This window comes from Magnolia sinica, chromosome 11 (genome assembly GCF_029962835.1).
Source record: "Magnolia sinica isolate HGM2019 chromosome 11, MsV1, whole genome shotgun sequence".
Lineage (NCBI taxonomy): Eukaryota > Viridiplantae > Streptophyta > Magnoliopsida > Magnoliales > Magnoliaceae > Magnolia > Magnolia sinica.
Window position 1 is genome coordinate 16,745,086 of NC_080583.1, and position 18,827 is coordinate 16,763,912.

The 18,827-nt window shown below is 37.9% G+C and overlaps 1 pseudogene; it reads right to left on the reverse strand.

Annotated features, from left to right (window-relative positions):
- LOC131218882 (serine carboxypeptidase-like 18) overlaps window positions 1-18,509 on the reverse strand; it is a 31,697-nt pseudogene extending 13,188 nt beyond the window's left edge.
- Window positions 18,510-18,827: the final 318 nt, after the last annotated feature.

Genomic DNA, 18,827 nt, shown 5'->3' on the forward strand with positions numbered 1-18,827 from the left:
TCAAAATCAAGATCAACCTGCCCAAAAATTCCATTTTTTTTCTCTAAATAATCTCTGTAGCCAGATGGAGAGAACGCTCATACTTGACTTTTAGTGAGGCCCACCATAATGTGCATACCAAATTCAGTCCCACCATTATATGCCTAATCCTAGTTTAGCCTAGAGCTAAAATTTAAAATTTAAAAAAAAAAAAGAAGAAAGAAAAAGGTTGACTTGTGATTTATGTGGGCCACACCAAACAAAACAGCCAGCAAGGAGAGATATGTCCACCCTCGATTTTTATGGAGCCCATCATGATGATTTAAGGTGAGCCATGCAAGAAGAAACAATTTGAAGGGTGATCATTTCCTTATACGCTGTTTTCGATTATGTGGTCCACTTGAATCATGGATGGGTGTACTTTTGGACCCTTTTCCTAACATAAAGGGATGCAACCGGTGGTCAAGATGGATTTTATATGAACATCATGGTGGGACCAACCAAGCAGCCAAGCTACTTGCTTGCACGCCCAAGACTCGTAAATAAATTTAATGGAAAGCAGTGAAACCGGATATATATATATATATATATATATATATATATATATATATATATATATATATATATATATATATATATATATATATATATCCGGGAGATGGTACTGTGGAACTTCCCATGAGGTCGAGCGGTGTAGGCCTCACCATGATGCCTATCGAACATCAATACCGTGAATTTGATGGGTCCCCTTTCAGTTATGAGGTCGAGCGGTGTAGGCCCCACCGTGATGTGTGTTGAACATCAATAACGTGAATTTGATGGGTCCATTTTCGGTTATTGGGTATACCTAAAATCAGCCATATACGGAACTCAAGTGGGCCATATCATGTGAAGACAAGCCTAAAACATATAAAAGCACTTGGTGGGGCCCACTGAGTTTTAGATGCAGCTGATACTTGGTCTGACCCCTTAGCCACCTGGGACACACACAATGGATGGGCTGGATTTGTGAACCACATCTCGATGGACCCAATAAATGATTATTAAAGTTTTAATGGGAGGGTAACCCCTTTGAACTGTTATATGCAGTGTGGCCAACCCTAGTCATGGATTGACTTAAATTTTAAGCCAGTGGCCCACCATGCAACGTTGCATCTGAATGATGGGGTAGATGTTTGACTCACATCACAGTGGGGCCCATACAGCTCGACCTCATGGAAGTTCCCATGAGGTCGACCTCATAGTAACATTTCCCGTATAACTTATTGAAAAGGGTACAAAACGATTAATTTTATATTAATTAGGTAGTTTTTTTGTAAATTAAAAATAAATAAATAAATAAATAAAAATAAATCATAGTACAAATTCTGAGCAAAAAAATCAGTTTTGGGCACATTGCAGATGCATCACATTTCTAAAACCACACTGATCAAGACATCTAAAACATCTAATTGATCCCTATCAAATGGACGGTTTAAACTAAATTGGTGAGCAGTACAAATTCGAAGGGCAAAATAATATATATATATATATATATATATATATATATATATATGTGTGTGTGTGTGTGTGTGTGTGTGTGTGTGTGTGTGTGTGTGTCCGGTTGATAATTGGATCCGCTGGTCAGGTCTGATTGCTGTACAACAATCCCATGCCCTTCGTTGAAGAGTCGCCACCATTTCAAAATAGTCATATGAACTCTAGATGGTAACCTAACTGTTGAAATTTTCATTTTCTTAAATCAGATACCTTGAGATTGAGGGTTGGTTCCTGGCCAGCTTGAATACCTGCAATCACATACGAAGTTGAAAATGTGTCGTACGGAAAGTGTAACAAATCAAAATTACCAGAAATATAAACCCCGAATTGTTAGGACTTCTGTGTGGTGATCGATACCGTTGATTTGGTGGGCCCCATGTAGACGGGAGTATCCACTAATCAATTGTATTGGACTGGGCAACCGGCCAACTAGTGCCCAGATGAAGGGATTGTCAATTCTATAATATTGTACGGGCATGCAGAACTCACAAGATTGAGGAGAGAATCGACGCGGGTCCTTTTTCTTTTTGTGTTGGGTGGTGGGAAATCAGCAGGGCCCACGTCCGATTTTCCGGATGAGATTCACCAAAAGCAAACCATTTCCAGTGGTTGAGCTGAGGTTTTGGAGAACCCTTCTCGTCTGTCAAGATATTTCGCACCCGTCTACATGCTTCTCTACACTAGCATACAAGTGCCAGCCATCTCGGCACATGTGTATGATATACGAGCTGTATCAGCTGAGACCCATGATGTACATCGTCTGTAATGTAGAGCGGGTCATGGACAGTTTCATGGCCAAGATGGATCAAAAAAGGCTGGGTCAACAACAGAAGTGATCCGGACCATCAAACCTTAAATCGGGCGTATATCAGAATCCGGAACGAGTTATCGAACGTAAAATATATGATTTTGGGGTAGAACATGCTACTTTAGCCAGCTCGATGGTCGTTTCCCTATTTTAATTCCATTTTTACTATAAATAGTAAGTTTTATTTTGATTATAACTCTTTATCCATTAAGCTTTAGGAGTTGTGTCCAATGTGAAATTAAAGAGCTTAGAATAATTAGGAGAATAACTTAGTGAAGTCAAATAGGACACTTACTATTTTTGGCCAAAAACCTTGCGGACTAGAAGACATCACAACCGTCTATAAATAATAAGTTAAATATTTATAGTAAGTTGCCAATTTTAGGAGTTTTAGTTATAGCATGATTCTGAAATTTCTCTCATTACTTGGTTATCTCTATTTAAAGATTTGTGAACTCGTTTAGTTTATTCATCAATCAAATTACAAATTTATTGGAATTTATTTATATTTTTCTTGTTTTCTTTCCTCGTGGATTTGAGAAGTCTATGTGAGGAGTCCTGAAAAACTCCATAGATTCAGAGTAGTTATCCTTGAAGAAGACAGTGATCCACCTCATCACATTCATCCTTGCATCAGTCTGGATGAAAATCTAAGGCCAGTTAAACTCTCAGGTGGACGGTGATATGGAAATTATTGAGAAGAACTTGTGACTTTTATTATACTTCTCGTTGTTTTCATTCATGTGTAGCTCTTTAACAGTTGGTTGGCCTGATTTACTTTCGCCCAATCATCCATGCGCTCACACAACGTTTCTTACCTGTGGCTCCAATGACTCCAATATCACGTGGACAAGATTGGTTGACACGTTTAACAAGGAGCCCCTTCTGATAAGGGATCGCTGGTATGCACAACATCAAAACTCTCTCTCATCCCTGTCTTACTTTTTCTCTCTCATCTTTCTCTTACTTTTTAACGGAGTTTCTTTTTTAAGAAAATCTTTTTAGCCTTTTTCTCTTTTTATCTTCTCTTTTCTCTTCTTTCTCTTCACACTTTCTCCTTGCACTATTGATGTTGGATATGGCATTGCTACATTCCTAGCATGGCTGAACTGAAAGAAGGTATGTATCCGGTTTGAAGAAATTCAACTCGAATAGGTATAAATTGTCATTAATTTAAAGTGTGAACCATAAATCTGTCATAACTTTTGATCTGGGTATCCTTACGAGACACGTAACTTATCAATCTTCACCGTAACAGACCATCCGGTCAACTAATCACCCTAGATCCAATGAATATGATCGTGGGAAACTACTTGATTAAAATATAATTCATACTAAGTATGCATAAAGTAGAGAGAGATTACCATTTGCTATTTCTTGGGCAAAAATTGGAACAATTATGCCAGAATATGAGTCACCTCCAATATATAGAGGATTTGAAAGGAATTGTGGGTGACCAATTAACCACTGCACCATAAGTTAAACAAATGAAGAAGGTTAGCATCCATCCATCTCAATGGGCAATAGGGTTGCCGTCAATTGAGTGCATGCAACATGTTACATGTGTTCCTGATGCAAGCTGCTAAAAAGGAAGCACTTTGAAGAAGATGAATTCGAATTAGGTATCCATTGATTCCAAACTCACAACCAATGACAAAGTACCAGCAAAAAGAAACCATACAGAAAGAAATTACCAAAGTATCTTTGGGATGCAAGCTATTGAATTATAGACCAATCCCATTTTTGGGCCCAGTGCCTAAGTGGTCATTTGACAGCTTCAAGTCAATGGTAATTGGTGATAATTGGTGTGGTTAGCAAATTATTATTATTATTATTATTATTATTATTATTATTATTATTATTATTTTGCATTTAGCAGTGTGTACAATAATGTAAATTCAGTCATTTTGAAATCACTAGGCAGAGGTGTGATTCATGTGGTAACATTACCAATGAATCACCCCAAATCCACTTCAACAATTAGTAGGCCCACCATGATGTTTAAGGAAAATCTACCTTGATCACTAGGTGCGTCACCCCATTTTAACTGTAGGACCCAAAAATCAAACTACTTCATGATTCATGTGGGTCATTCAAAGGGAAACAATTTGGAGGGGGACACCCACCCTTGATTTTTTCACGGACTACAACGATTATTATATCAAATCCACTCCAACTATTAGATGACAATCTAAAGTTTAAGCATAGGGACAAAAACGAGGCCCACCCGTTATTCAGGTGGGGCATACAAAGGAAAATAGTTTAGAGGGTGAGCTTTGTCCCGTATGTTATTTCTAATCATGTGATCCATCTGAATCATGGATTGGGCTAATGTACCTAGTGATCGGAAAGAATTTTACATAAACATCACATGTTTACATTAATCAGCATGAAAATCATCAGAAATCAACTTCGAGGTGGGCCCTACCTTGATGTTTAAGTGAAATACACCCCCATCACTAGGTGTGTCACCCCATTTTAGCTACAAGGCTCAAAAATTAGCCTGGTATGTGGTTTAAGTGGGCCATACAAATGGAAACATCAGGGAGAGGGATGCCAGCCCTTGATCTTGCCAAGGCCCATCGTGATAATTATATCAAATTCACTCTAACCATTGGATGACAAGCATAAACTATGAAAAGCCACATGAAGGGAACCAATTTAGAGGGGGAACGTTGCCCCGTATACTGTTCCAATCCTATGGTCTGCATGAATCACAGAACGGGCTGATTTTTGGGCCCTAACGCTAAAATGGGGAGATGCTGGTGATCGGCATGAATTTCATATGAAAATCAAGGAATGCCATGTGTGAGATTTATTTATTTATTTATTTATTTTTTTGCTATGTACTTTTTTTATATATAATTATTTTTAGCACTCAACAAAATAGTAGCATTGTTTGTCTCAAACTGTCAATTGGAATGGAGTATGCACTTGTTTGAGATCAATCAACTTTTGCATATGAAAATCACCCCAAATCCTTTTTAAGAATTAGTAGGCCCCACCATGATGTTTAAGCCCCATCGTAATGTTTAGTGAAATCCGTAATCACTAGGTTAATCACCCTCATTTTAGCCATAGAGCCTAGAAATCAACCCAGTCCATCATTTACATGGGGCCTAAAAATCATGTCGGTTGGATCCAGCTTATTCTTGAAATACATAACTCCAACACACTCCCTTTCCAAAAATGATCAATATACCAAGCACTACATTGATTTATTACATTGGTTACGAAAATATAAGTATTCAACCCAAAACTCCATATGGTTAGTAACCCATGGAAATCAAAGAATCAGTCACACTTTCATATGCTCTCCTTTTATAGATAGGACTAACAAAATGGAATAGAGTTCGTTTTTTACCACTTGATTCCTTTATTATTATTTATTTATTTATTATTAATTGACTTATTTTAAATAAGAATATATTAATTTCATTTGAAATCATTTTTATTCCTCATTTTTGCTCATATATTAATTTCATTTGAAATCATTTTTAATCCTCATTTTTGCTCGTAAGTTCTGTTGAATACATTGGTTTCTAATTTTGTTATTCCTCATTTTTCTACTCATCTATTGTAACACCCCCATTTAATAAAAAATCATCTTGTGAACATATTATTCTTTAATTGCCCAATATTTTATCACATAAAGCATTGCTGGTCTTATACCTACCCTATAAAAATTTTCTTTCAATTTGAATGATACATAATGATCATATGAATCTCCATAGGCATATTTTCATTTATTCAACCCAGCTTGAGTTCTATGACCAACATCCTTTTCAATCTCCCCACTCTCATAAATTATTGACCTAGTGAATCAAAAGCCATCATTTTAAGTTACTTTTTACTCAACAATCTTATTTAATAACTCATCTTCGCTCATATTATAATTAAATTTTTTTCTTCATGTATTTTTTTTTTTAGTTAGAATAATTTTAAATTATTTAGATTCTAAAGCTATCCTCCGTAGTCTTCTCAATAAAAATATTTCATTTACAAACAACATGTACCGTGGGATCTCTTCTACAAATATTTAATACTTTCTATGCCCTACCTTGCAAATAATATTATCTATTCTTGGCGAATCTAATCAAATCTTTGTCGAGTTTCATTAAGATGTTCTTTGCTTTGTTGAGTTGGCTTATGCTTTCTTCAGTGTGATCCAATGGAGGATTGTTTATTTATTTATTTATTTTAAATCTTGATGTAATTTTTTCGAGTCCAGCTCACTCGTTAGAGTCTTGTCCAGTTTTTTCATGCCTTTAAACTATGGCATGCATTAGACCCTAACATGTGTGGTGCCACTCACCTTCCTTAGAAATTGGTAGAGTTCCTTGGATGCTTTTACATCTCCAATTATATTATCTTTTGAGCCACTCGAATATGAAAATCCAGTCCAAACAGGTGAATCCACGAAGATGATGCTGGAAACCTGAAAATCCAACCCCACGCTTCTTAACAAAATGGGTGGGCCATGAAGGGTGAGGACACAAAAGTTCGTACCTTTGTCCATGAGTGTTGTCTTAGCTTCAAAGTTGGAAGAGACCCATTATATTTGACTCCTGGAAAATACAGAGGACCTGCAAAGGCATTATAGAGACAATGATATCCTTTTTTAGAAGGTAAGCAGGAGAGTTTATCAACGATCCAAGTGGGTCAAAGCCCCTTAAGAAGCAATTTAAAAACAGTGACTCTTCTTTTTTTCGTTTTTCACAACGTGGTTGGTTTTGATAGAATGAAGGGCCCACATCATAATTGCAACCCAACATCTTTCCACGTCATACGTTTCAAATCCAATCCAAGCCATTCATCAGGTACTGTGTACTATGAAAAAGCCCTGATTCAAAAAGTATTTTTGGTCATTGAACATAGACCGCTGGTGATTTTCCCTCTGATCGTCCATCTAATGAGTGGTAATTCGAGACCATTCAATTCGCAGGCTTTCTTGATTGGTGTGATGCACAATGGAGATGGTAAAACCAGGATGTGATAGAACCACCTCTTCAAAATAAACATAGATTGGAAGATCCTAGCCATCTGATCAGCTGGGTCCCACTTCATGGATGGCCTTGATTGACACATGCTAGGTTTGTCGCTATGTAGAGATGGCTCTACCATATTATGTTTCCATCCTCCCCACGGCACCAACTTCAATCCCTAAGCTGGAAGGGTAATTGGTCAATCCTATCCATCCATAAATTGAGGTTATGATGGGTGGATTATGTTTCAAAATCACACTTATTAGATAATTCTATCCACACCGTTTCAACAGCTTCCCCACTGAATTCTTGACCATTAGACCATTTTCACTTCCCACCGTTGATTTGATAGCCTACCAAACGGATAGGATCATCTAATCAGTGTTTATTTTCAGCCATTCGTTATCATCGGCCATGGCTAGGGTATCCAGATGAACAGATACAAGTCCCTACATTTGTGCTCCAAATAGATGGTTATTCCACTGCCCTAGAGCTGATCTTTTCGTAAGCTACTTTGGTAGAGTGATGTAACAATCCGTGGGACCATACTTAATAAAACTCAATTGATATATCATCTTCAGAGCGGAAGGATGGCTGACTCAATATTCTGATGCAGGGATGGAAGTGATGAGGTCGAGCATGTTGATGTAAAGCGGGTCACGGACACCTTCATGTCCAACATGGACCAGAGAAGGCCCGATAAAAGGTAAAAGTCATCAAGACTGTTAGAACCTTAAAGTAGGCATATCTTGCAAACCGGAATGAGTTACTCGACACACTATATATGATTTTGGGGCATGACAAGCCAAATTTAAAAGATTCCATCATATCGACAGTCGAATTCCATATTTATTTCCGTTTTTACTATTTTTAGTAAGTTTTGATTTGATTATAACTATTTATAGTAAGTTATGAATTTTAGGGAGTTCGAGTTGGAGTCTAATGCTAAAATATTTCTAAGGTTTAGTATCACTATTTAAAGGGTTGTAAATTCGTTTTTATTATCAATCAATCAAATTATGAATTTTATAGAATTTATTTTTTATTTTCTTTGTTTTTTCTCGAGAAGTCTCTGTGAGGAGTCTAGAGAAGCTCCGTGGATTCGAAATAGTTATCATTGAGGAAAACGGTGATCGACCTCATCATGTTCATCCCTGCATAAATTGGTATCAGAACGAGAACTCCCCTTGGGCCGATGGCAAATAATGAAGGTATGGACCAAAATTCTGTGGATGGTGATACAGGGATTCATTATCTTTCGGAAAGAATGGAAACTTTCCACTGGGAGAGTCAGTTGAGCATGCAATGGCTGCAAATAACCCTTGACTGTATTGCGGACGCGCTAATTTCACACTGAACCCAAGGTGATAGTTAACCACCTATAGTCATTGTACGACACAAGTCCAATTTTCGCAGAGCATTAACCAATGATGGTGAATCACATGCCACTACTTTGACCATGAAGAAGTTGTTGTGTGTGTCAAAGGTAGAGATAAATTTACAGCAACACAACATCTTTCGAATGAGGTGTAGTACATACCAAAAAGTCTGTAATGTGATCATCGATGTCATGAGCGATGAACATTTCGTGTCTAAAATAATGGTCGAAAAGCTACAAATGAAAACAGAAAGACACCCATCTCCATACATGATTGGATAGATCAAGGAGGTCAACAAAATGGAGGTAACTGAACAATTTCGTATATCCTTTTCCATTGATAAATATTATAAGGACGAAGCAATGTGTGACGTAGTCGACATGAAAGCTTGTCACATGTTACTTGGTCAACCATAGCAATATAATATTCATGCTAAGCATTGAGGCCGGGATAACATATTTATATTTTATTAAAGACGGTAAAAAAATTATCCTTGCCCACATGGGAACGGAGAACCAATTTAAGACTTCTAACGTTGAGGAACAATCTCTCATACCTAAGCATGATTTCGTTAAACAATATGAGGAAACAGGATATGTAGATGCATTACGTGAAAAGAAAAAAATTATGGATCCTATGAACACTCAAAGGATTTGAAACCAGTGTTACATGAGTTCAAGGTGATTGTGCTCAATGAACTTCCTAATAAATTACCTCCCATACGAGATATACAAAATCGCAATTATCCCGTCTCATGGGCAAGTCTGCCTAATTACCCACATTATCATAAAGAATGTGAGATCTTGAAGGGAGAAATGAAGGAACTGATCGATATTAGTCAAGTCAAGAAAAGTATGAATACATGTATTGTGTCAATTCAAGAGCCTAATGCGAAGTACAAAAAAAAAAAAAAGAAGGAGGGGGGGCTAATAAACATCGGCATCAGAAATTATCTCAGAATGATGAACCAAGTCCATTGAGAAACTCGAGGATGAGTTTTTTTTTTCTAAGTGGAGGGGTCTGATGTAGGACGTGGCACTGATGCATTCCTATCATGGTGGACCAAAAGAAGGTGAACCATAAATTGGCCTTCCCTTTTGTAAAGTTGTTTTGAGCTAGCAGTCAGTAGGGTGGATTGCCAGGTATTTTGTTTAGCAAGGCGGATGGCCCTCTGTAAAGTTGTTTTGGGCCCTCCTCCTTGTTCAGCATGGTAGTTAGCCTTCCCTTTTATTAGCTTTTCCATATGATAGGTGAGGCCTAAATTCTTTTATGGTGCCCACCCGAAATACTAGGTTGTAAGTCTCTTTTGTCAATATATTCTAGGTGGGGATCTTCACCTATTTTTTGAAAAAAAAAAAAAAAAAAGTGAACAGTAAATTGACCATAACTTTTGATCCGTATATCGTTACGACGCACCAAACCGAATATCAAGAACCAAATTAGCACAAGAACTCAAGGATAAGTTCTTTTCAAATGGAAGGGATTGATGTAAATCAGGTCGTGGACACCTTCATGTCCAAGATGGGTCAGAGAAGGCCTGATAGAAGGCATGAGTCATCAAGACTGTTAGAACCTTAAAACGGGCATATCTCACAAATTGGAATGAGTTACTAGACGTACCATATATGATTTTTGGGTGGGAAAAGCTACTTTAGCCAACCAACCTAGCTTTTTCTGGGTTTCCTACTCCAAATTTGCGAGATTCCATCAGATCGACGATCGATTTCTATGTTTATTTCTATTTTTACTATTTTTAGTATGATTTGGTTTGATTATAACTCTTCATCCATTGGGCTTTAGGAATTGTGTCCAACATAAAAAGTTCTTAAAAAAAAATTAGGAGAATAACGTGGTTAAGCCACATAGGACCCTTACCATAAATAGTAAATTTACTATTTATAGTAAGTTATGAATTTTAGGGAGTTTGAGTTGGAGTCTGATGCTTGAACTTCCTCCAAGGTTTAATATCACTATTTAAAGGGTTGTAAATTTGTTTTTATTATCAATCAATCAAATTACGAATTTTATAGAATTTATTTTCTATTTTCTTTGCTTTTTCCTCGTGGATTCGAGAAATCTTTGTGAGGAGTCCAGAGAAGCTCCGTGGATTCAAAGTAGTTATCCTCGAGGAGATGGTGATCGTCCTCATCACGTTCAACCCTGCATCAACCATCTTCCTTGGAGGATAACTATTCCAAATCCACGAAATTACTCTGAACTCCTCACTGGAATACCTCGAATCCATGAGGAAAATAAGAAAATAGAAATAATTCTTGAAATTCATAATAAATTGATTGATCATGAAAAATAAGCTTACAATCTCTTAAATAATAAGTAAACCCTAGGAACAAGTTTTGGAAGCATACTATAGCTAAAACTACTAGAAATTGTGACTTACTATAAATAGTAAACTTACTATTTATAGACGGTCTTGATTCCTACTAGACTTCATGGTTTTTGCCAAAAATAGTAAGTATTCTATTTGGCTTAACCATGCTACTCTAATAAGTTTTATAAGCATTTCTCCTATTGGTCGCAACTTTTAAAGTCCAACGGATGAAGAGTTATAATCAAACTAAAACTTAAAATAAATAGTAAAAGAGAAATTAAAATGAAAAATCGACAGTCAATCTGATGGAATCTCGTAAATTCAACGTGCGCAACATCGCAAAGCTGGATTAGATGACTAAAGTAGCTTTTATAATCAAACTAAAACTTAAAATAAATAGTAAAAGAGAAATTAAAATGGAAAATCGACAGTCGATCTGATGGAATCTCGTAAATTCAACGTGCGCAACATCGCAAAGCTGGATTAGATGACTAAAGTAGCTTTTCATACCCTAAAATCATATATGTTACATCGGATAACTCTTTCCAGTTTGCAATATATGTCATTTTTCCTACCCTAAAATCATATATGGCACGTACAATAACTCATTCCAACTTACAAGATACACATGTTTTAAGCTTCTATGGTCTAGATTCCACCTTCGATCGGGCCATTTCTGGTCCATCTTGGCTATGAAATTGTACACTACCCACTCTGCATCATATTCCCAAGTATCAATTTTTATGTCTTTGCTTGCAAAAAAAGAAAGGATTATAATTACCATCCGTTGGAACGCATGTGATCATGGCCCATGGACAACAATCTTATGCAAAAACCGTCTAATCCCTCCGAGAGCCTTTCGATAGAAAAAGTACAACTCCATCCAAAACTCACGTGGGCCACACCACACGGGGGAATGGGGAGGAGAAGACAACTGTACATGAGAGATATGCTGCACACTAACTAAGGTGTACTGTTTTATACGGACAAATGTCAATCAGGCATGCCAATCTAGACCATACAGATCATGGATACTAATGTAAATGGAAGATGGTCGAGAGGAGGCAGTGATTGGGTTGAGCATAACACCACATTTGGTAGCCACATAATGGACGGGTATAAAGGAAAGTGTATATGTGTAATTTTATCCGGCAGAATTGGAAGGAATCGATGTCTGTCAGATTTCTTTTTATGCTTCGTCCCATGAACGGTCCAAACATGCACAACACGTGGACAGTGGATGAGGGAAGCGGATTACACCAGCCACTAGCTATATAGCTGATGTAGGTACGTGTCGTGCGAAGACGAGCGCTAACGCTCCAGGAGCTCGGTGTTGTACAAACGGTTGAAAGGAGATTAAAGCTGCATGGACCCAAAATGATGTATTTATTATATCTACACCGTTCATCCATTTTTAGAGATCAATGTAGACTACCATCCAAAAAATTAATCATATCCAACGATCAACTATTTTTAGAGATCAATGTAGACTACCATCCAAAAAATTAATCATATCCAACGATCAACTGGACCACACCACAAATAGAAGCCGAGATAATGATTTTCACCAATAAAATTTCGTAGGGCCCACCATAACGTTTATTTTCTATCCAATATGTTCATAACGTCCAAAAGACCTGGAGGAGAGGAAAAACAAAATTCATATTGATCCAAAACTTCTGTGAACCCCAAAAGGGTTTCAATGGCATATGTTCAATCCCCCACTACCTTTTTCAATGTGGTCCACTTGACCGTTAGAACTGTTTTATTTTTCGTTTCAAGCCTTACGGCGAGCTCACAAAATGGATAGACGGTTTGAATATAACACATACCTCATGATGGGACCCACAGAACTTACTGACGCCAGCTATATAGCCGGTGTATAGCTGGTGTGTGGTACATAGATCTGGGGAGAATCCAACTTGATCTGACCGATCCGAACTGAAGGCTAGGATCAGGTCGGATCGAGTTGGCCCACTCAGATCCGACCGTACATCTAATTGAGTTTACATTAGTGGTCAATTCGAACCGATCCGATCCAATCTGATCCGCATAATGTTTATTCAACACTGTTTCCTATAATGTCCACTTGAAATTGGGATATACCTCATTTTTGGTTTAATACGGTAAAATGATCTAGAAAAATAAACGGACGCCATGAATGAAATAAATACATCATGGTGGGGTCCACAGAGCACCGACACCCGCCATTGGCTGGTAGCAGTGGGAGTAACCAATCCATCCTCTCAGCTCATGGTTCAAGGTGCATCGAGCACCAAGCTCTGACATAGACGCAAATTTCCTACGAAAAGCCTTTCGCGGGAAGTTCTTGCGCAAGGAACTTAGGTGGGGCCGACCGTGATGTTCGTGATCAATCCACTCCATCCATCCATCCATTTTTCGAGCTCATTTTAGGACATTAGGCTAAAAATAAGCCGAATCCAAGACTCAAGTGGGCCAAAAACATGAGAATTTAACGTCCACAATTGAAATATTCATGGGGCCACAGAAGTTTTGAATCAGGCTAATATCTGTGTTTTCAGTTCATCCCAGTAGGAATGACGTTATGAATAGTATAGATGGCATGTAAACATCACTTTAGACCCCAGATAAGTTTCAACGGTAGGAATTTCCTTACCTACCTTTTCCCTTACTGCGGCCCGCTTGAGTGTTTGATCCCTCTCACTTTTGGTCTCATGTCCTAAAATGAGCTTTTTTTAAATTTTAAAAAAATGGATGTATGGATGGATTTATTACGAAAATCACGGTGGGCCCCACCTATGTTCTCAGTGCAGGAACTTCATGTGAAAGGCTTTTGCAGGAAATCCAGGTCCCTCTGACACAAGAAAAGAAAGATATAAATGAAGCGATTTGACAGGTGTACCATGCATCAGGCTAATTGTATTGACGTCAGCAAGTTCTGTGGGTCTCATCATGAGGTATGTGTTATATCCAAACCATCCATCCATTTGGCAGGCTCGTCTTAAGGCTTGAGCCGAAAAATATGACAGATATAAACATCAAGTGGACCACACTGCAAAAGGCAGTGGGGGGTTGAATGTCCACCCTTTTAGGGGTCACAGAAGTTTCGGATCAATATGAAATTTGTTTTTCCTCTTCATCCATGTAATTGTGACCTTATTAACAGATTGGATGGAAAATAAACGTTATGGTGGGCCTTATGAATCTTTTAACGGTGAAAATCATTTTTTTTTAATTTTCAAAAAAAAAAAAAAACAAAACAGAAGATTCGATCTGAACCTTATCCAATCCAATCCGAATCGGTTTCCTTGACCGAGTCGGACTCGGTTAAGGTCAGGCCAGCAGTGCAGCAGATTGGATCGAGTCAGAGGACCCGGACTCGGTCCCGGATCAGATCGAGTTTGGGTCAGTGCGTTGAAAATTTTGGAACGAGTCGAGTTGGACCCAATCCGGTCCGATTTGACTCGATGCCCACCTCCAGTGGTACACCAGCCAATCCGCTTTCATAGATGAAGGAAGCTGATTGGCTGGTGTACTACGCACCACTGATCTTACCGGTGTGTTGATGTCACCAACTTCTGTGGGTCCCATCATGAAGTATGTGTTATATCCAAATCATCTATTCATCTGGTGAGCTCGCCACGAGGCTTAATCCAAAAATAAGACAAATCCAAAAATTAAGTGAACCACACTGCAAAAAGCAGCGAGGGAGTGAGAGATCGAACGTATACCATTGAAACCTGTTTGGGGATTACAAAATTTTTGGATCAATATAATATTTATTTTTCCTCATCATCTAAGTTTGTGTGACCTTATGAACAGATTGGAGGATAAGAAACGTTGTTGTGAGCTTTAACTGTGAGAATCATTGTCTATTTGTACTGTGGTCCACTTGAGCTTTGTATAGGACTCATTTTTCATCTCATTCTCTGAAATGATCTCTCGAAATGCATGGACGGTGTTAGGTACACTTCCTTCATTCATGCGTTTTATCCACTCCGTCCATACATTTTATCAGCCAATTTTAGGGCTTTATGCCAAAAATGAAGCATATAGAAATCTAAAGTTAACCACACCAACCGAAGCAGTATGAATTGAACGTCTACCGTTGGAGAGTTTTTGAGGGCCACAGAAGTTTTAGATCAAGCTGATATTTGTGTTTTCCCTTAATACTTGTTTTCATGATCTTATGAAAAGGTTGGATAACAAATAAACATGGGCCTTAGAATGGTTTCAACGGTGGATATCAATACTTCCACCGTTTCTTCTACCGTAGCTCCAATTAGGCTTTGGATATGCTTTAATTTTTAGATCAAGCCGTATAAGCATATGGAAAAACAGATGAACGGCATGGATAAACCACACGCATTCACAGTGGCCCAAACAGAGTTTAGTCAGTACGACCGCGTCCGCTGGTGTGGTTGGACCCATTATAAAATATATGTATTTTTAGGTTTTTGGATACAAGCCTTGCCTTTTTTTCGTATACTGAAAACAGCCCCTCATTTAAGTGTATTCGCAAAATACACTCTCTCTTTCCTATTTGATTCCTCAGCAAAGAGGAGGGCAAAAGACATCGAACTTTTCACATCCACGGCTGTCTGAAAGGAGAACGGATTTGGTGAGACCCGGGCCTCACTCAACACAGTGTGGACCTTACCGTGGGCCCACCTTGATGTATGTATTATGTATCCATGCCGTCCATTCGTTTTTCTAAATTATTTTAGGATATTATCCCAAAAATGAAGAAGATCCAATTAACAGGTGGACCATACCATAAGAAACAGTGATCATTGACCATCGTACTGTTAAAAACTTCATGGTGCGTAACTTAACATCTCTACAGTGTTTATTTACCATCCAAACTGTTGTTAAGGTCACATAAGCCTGGATGAAGGGAATAAACAAATATCAACTTGATCCAAAAACTTTTGTGGCCCATTAATGGTAAATCACTACTGTTTCTTATGATATGGTCTGACTGATAATCTGATCTGCTTCATTTTTAGAGTAATTCTATAAAATGATTTGGAAAAAAAGATGGACGGTGTGGATACATAATACATACATCAGGGTTGGCCCCAAAGTAGCCCCATGGTAAGGACGGCAGTCTTTGGTGAAACTGGGGTCTCATCTAATCCGCTCTCGTCCAAGGAAGCGGGTTCGTGGTGCGCCGCACACCACTGACCTAGATGATGTGCTGAGGTCACCAAGTTTTGTAGCCCCATAATGTATTTGGTATATCCACACCACCAATCCATTTGGCTGTATTATTTTAAGGCATGCACGTAAAAATATAGTCATATCCAAAGTTCAAGTTGGCCGCACTACAAAATGCTGTGGGCCAATGATTCCAACCGTTGAAACATACAGAGGGCCCATCATGACTTTTATTTTTCATCCAAACTGTTCATAAGGTCACACAAAACCATGATAAAGGGGAAAAACAAGCATTATATTTATCCAAAACTTTTGTAATCATAAGAAGGTTTCAATGGTAAACGTCCAATCCCTACTGCTTTCTGTAGTGTGGTCCACTCGCGCTTTTCATTTGTTTCTTTTTTCGACTCAAGCCTTAAAATGGTCTCGAAAAATGGGCGGACGGTTTAGATATAACACATATATCATGATGGGCTCACAGAACTTGGTGACATCAACACACCTCCGAGGTCAGTGGTGTGTGTCACACCACGCAGTTGGTTTACCTAATCTACTACTGGGTTTTCTTCTCTGCAATTCCAATCTCTGAAATATTTTTTTAATAGTAATTTATTTTATTTTATTGTTTTAAAGGCAACGGTAAATTAACCGGGGGATCACTCGCACATACTACGCTCTCTCTACCATCTCATCCAACGAAGGAGACTTTCCAACAGTAGTTTTTTCGCCAGCGTCTAAAATAATCAAGTGATACTCAATAAAGGATATTTCCAAGCTTTCTAAGCCCAAAAGATCTGGTATCTTTCCATCCCTTGTTATTACATTGGAACCAAACATTTTAAGACCAGGTTTCTATTTTGTCACCTCTTTCGTTTACTCTAGTTCCATTTTAATTCTGCTTAAATTTAAAGTATTAAAAATACAATTTTATGAATTTTTTTTCTAGTTTTTTCATGTATCAACTTTAAAGATGAAAAAATAAATAAAAAAAAATCAAGTCAAAACTCTCAACATCAGATTTTTTATGGGATTCTTAGGTATCTCCATAAATTTGTAAATTCTATTATTATTATTTATTTGGTCGAGTTCTTTCCTCATTAATCCACCTAACCATGAATTTATCTATATCATCATTTTCATCAATATATGAATCAACCAAAGTTCAAGCTTCCAATATGAGATTTTAAAAAGGGTTTTTCCTTTTTCAGCTAATGAATTAATTTATGATTCTTCCAAAGTCAGATCGTGTAATAGATAAACCACCACCATTTCAGAAATGGCTTTTAACTGTTAGATGTTCTTGTCAAATCTTCTGGTATTTGCATACACCATGAATGTTCCCTTACGAGATCTTGTATAAAAAATATGGAAACAGTGCAAACAGCAGGATGTATGACAAAGGTGATCACCAGCAACCATGACAGGGATGGTCTTTTCATAAGGCTGGCTAGACCATCCAAATCAATGGAAAGCTGATGTCTGACTCAATATATTGTGGCCCACATCATGAGTAGGTTTATTCAATGTTTGCTCCAGGTGATCTTCATGATATGGGCACCATTTCATGGATCATAGCATAAAATGAAAATAAATTAAGTAATTAATTAATTAAAAGAAAAGAAGCATTGTATGTTAAATTTCCCATACAATGAATCTATGTGAACACGTACCTATTTCAAAGACAAGGCCGCTCTATGCAGAGCAACCAGGACCGCCTGTGAGCCACACAACAAGAGGGTCTTCTTCTGGGTTCTTCTCAGACTCCACAAAGTAGTAAAACAGCTGGTTTTCATCCAACTCTCCCACACCGATGTACCTACAATAGATCAGGACCATAGAATTAGTAGACCATGAGCTGGATTATTGCGTACCCAAAAATTACACCGAGTGGAAGTTTACAAGAATCTGGTCCAGTTCACATAATGGACAAGAAAAGCTTAGATCAACAGTCCAGAAAGAAATTTATTGATCGAACGGTTGGAAACAGGTAAAGGGTGCAATTTTCATACTTTTGTCCATTTAATTATAATGTGGCCCATATCTGGGTCTTGAATGGAAATAACCGATGCCAGTGTAAGAGATCAGATTTACAGCTTACCCGGTTTCTAGATGGAAGGGGAGAGGGCCAGGAAAACCAGGTAGAGATCTAACTGTTGATTGAGAGGCCACGAGCCATGAATAAGGGAATGAAAGCACTATGATCAGACAAGCGAAGATTGCATGCAACCTTACTCTGGTCATTTTGCACCTACGATGTGCAACTGGACTTAAGGTGGGAAGAACTTATATGATTATCAACGCAAGGACATGAATAGTATTTTATACAAGTGGGGCCATGGTCCAATGATATTAACAGCTGATCTGAAGTAACCTAGGGTGAGTGAAAGATACCTCGTTTCAACACCTGAGGTCTTGGTATCAATTCCGTAGTGGGGTGGCTAACAGTGAAGTGTGAACTGACAGTGGGTGTACTAACAAGCTAAAAAAATAAAAAATAAAAATAAAAAAATAACCTACGGTGGACCCTGGCCACAAATCTTGCGCCTTTCATGTGCAGTTGATTTATTATCTTCTTAACCATCTATTCAACGTCCACAGTTTGAAAGGTGAAGATTAAACTATCGAACTGACTTTCAGGGGCATGATAAATCAGTAGGAAGATCCCG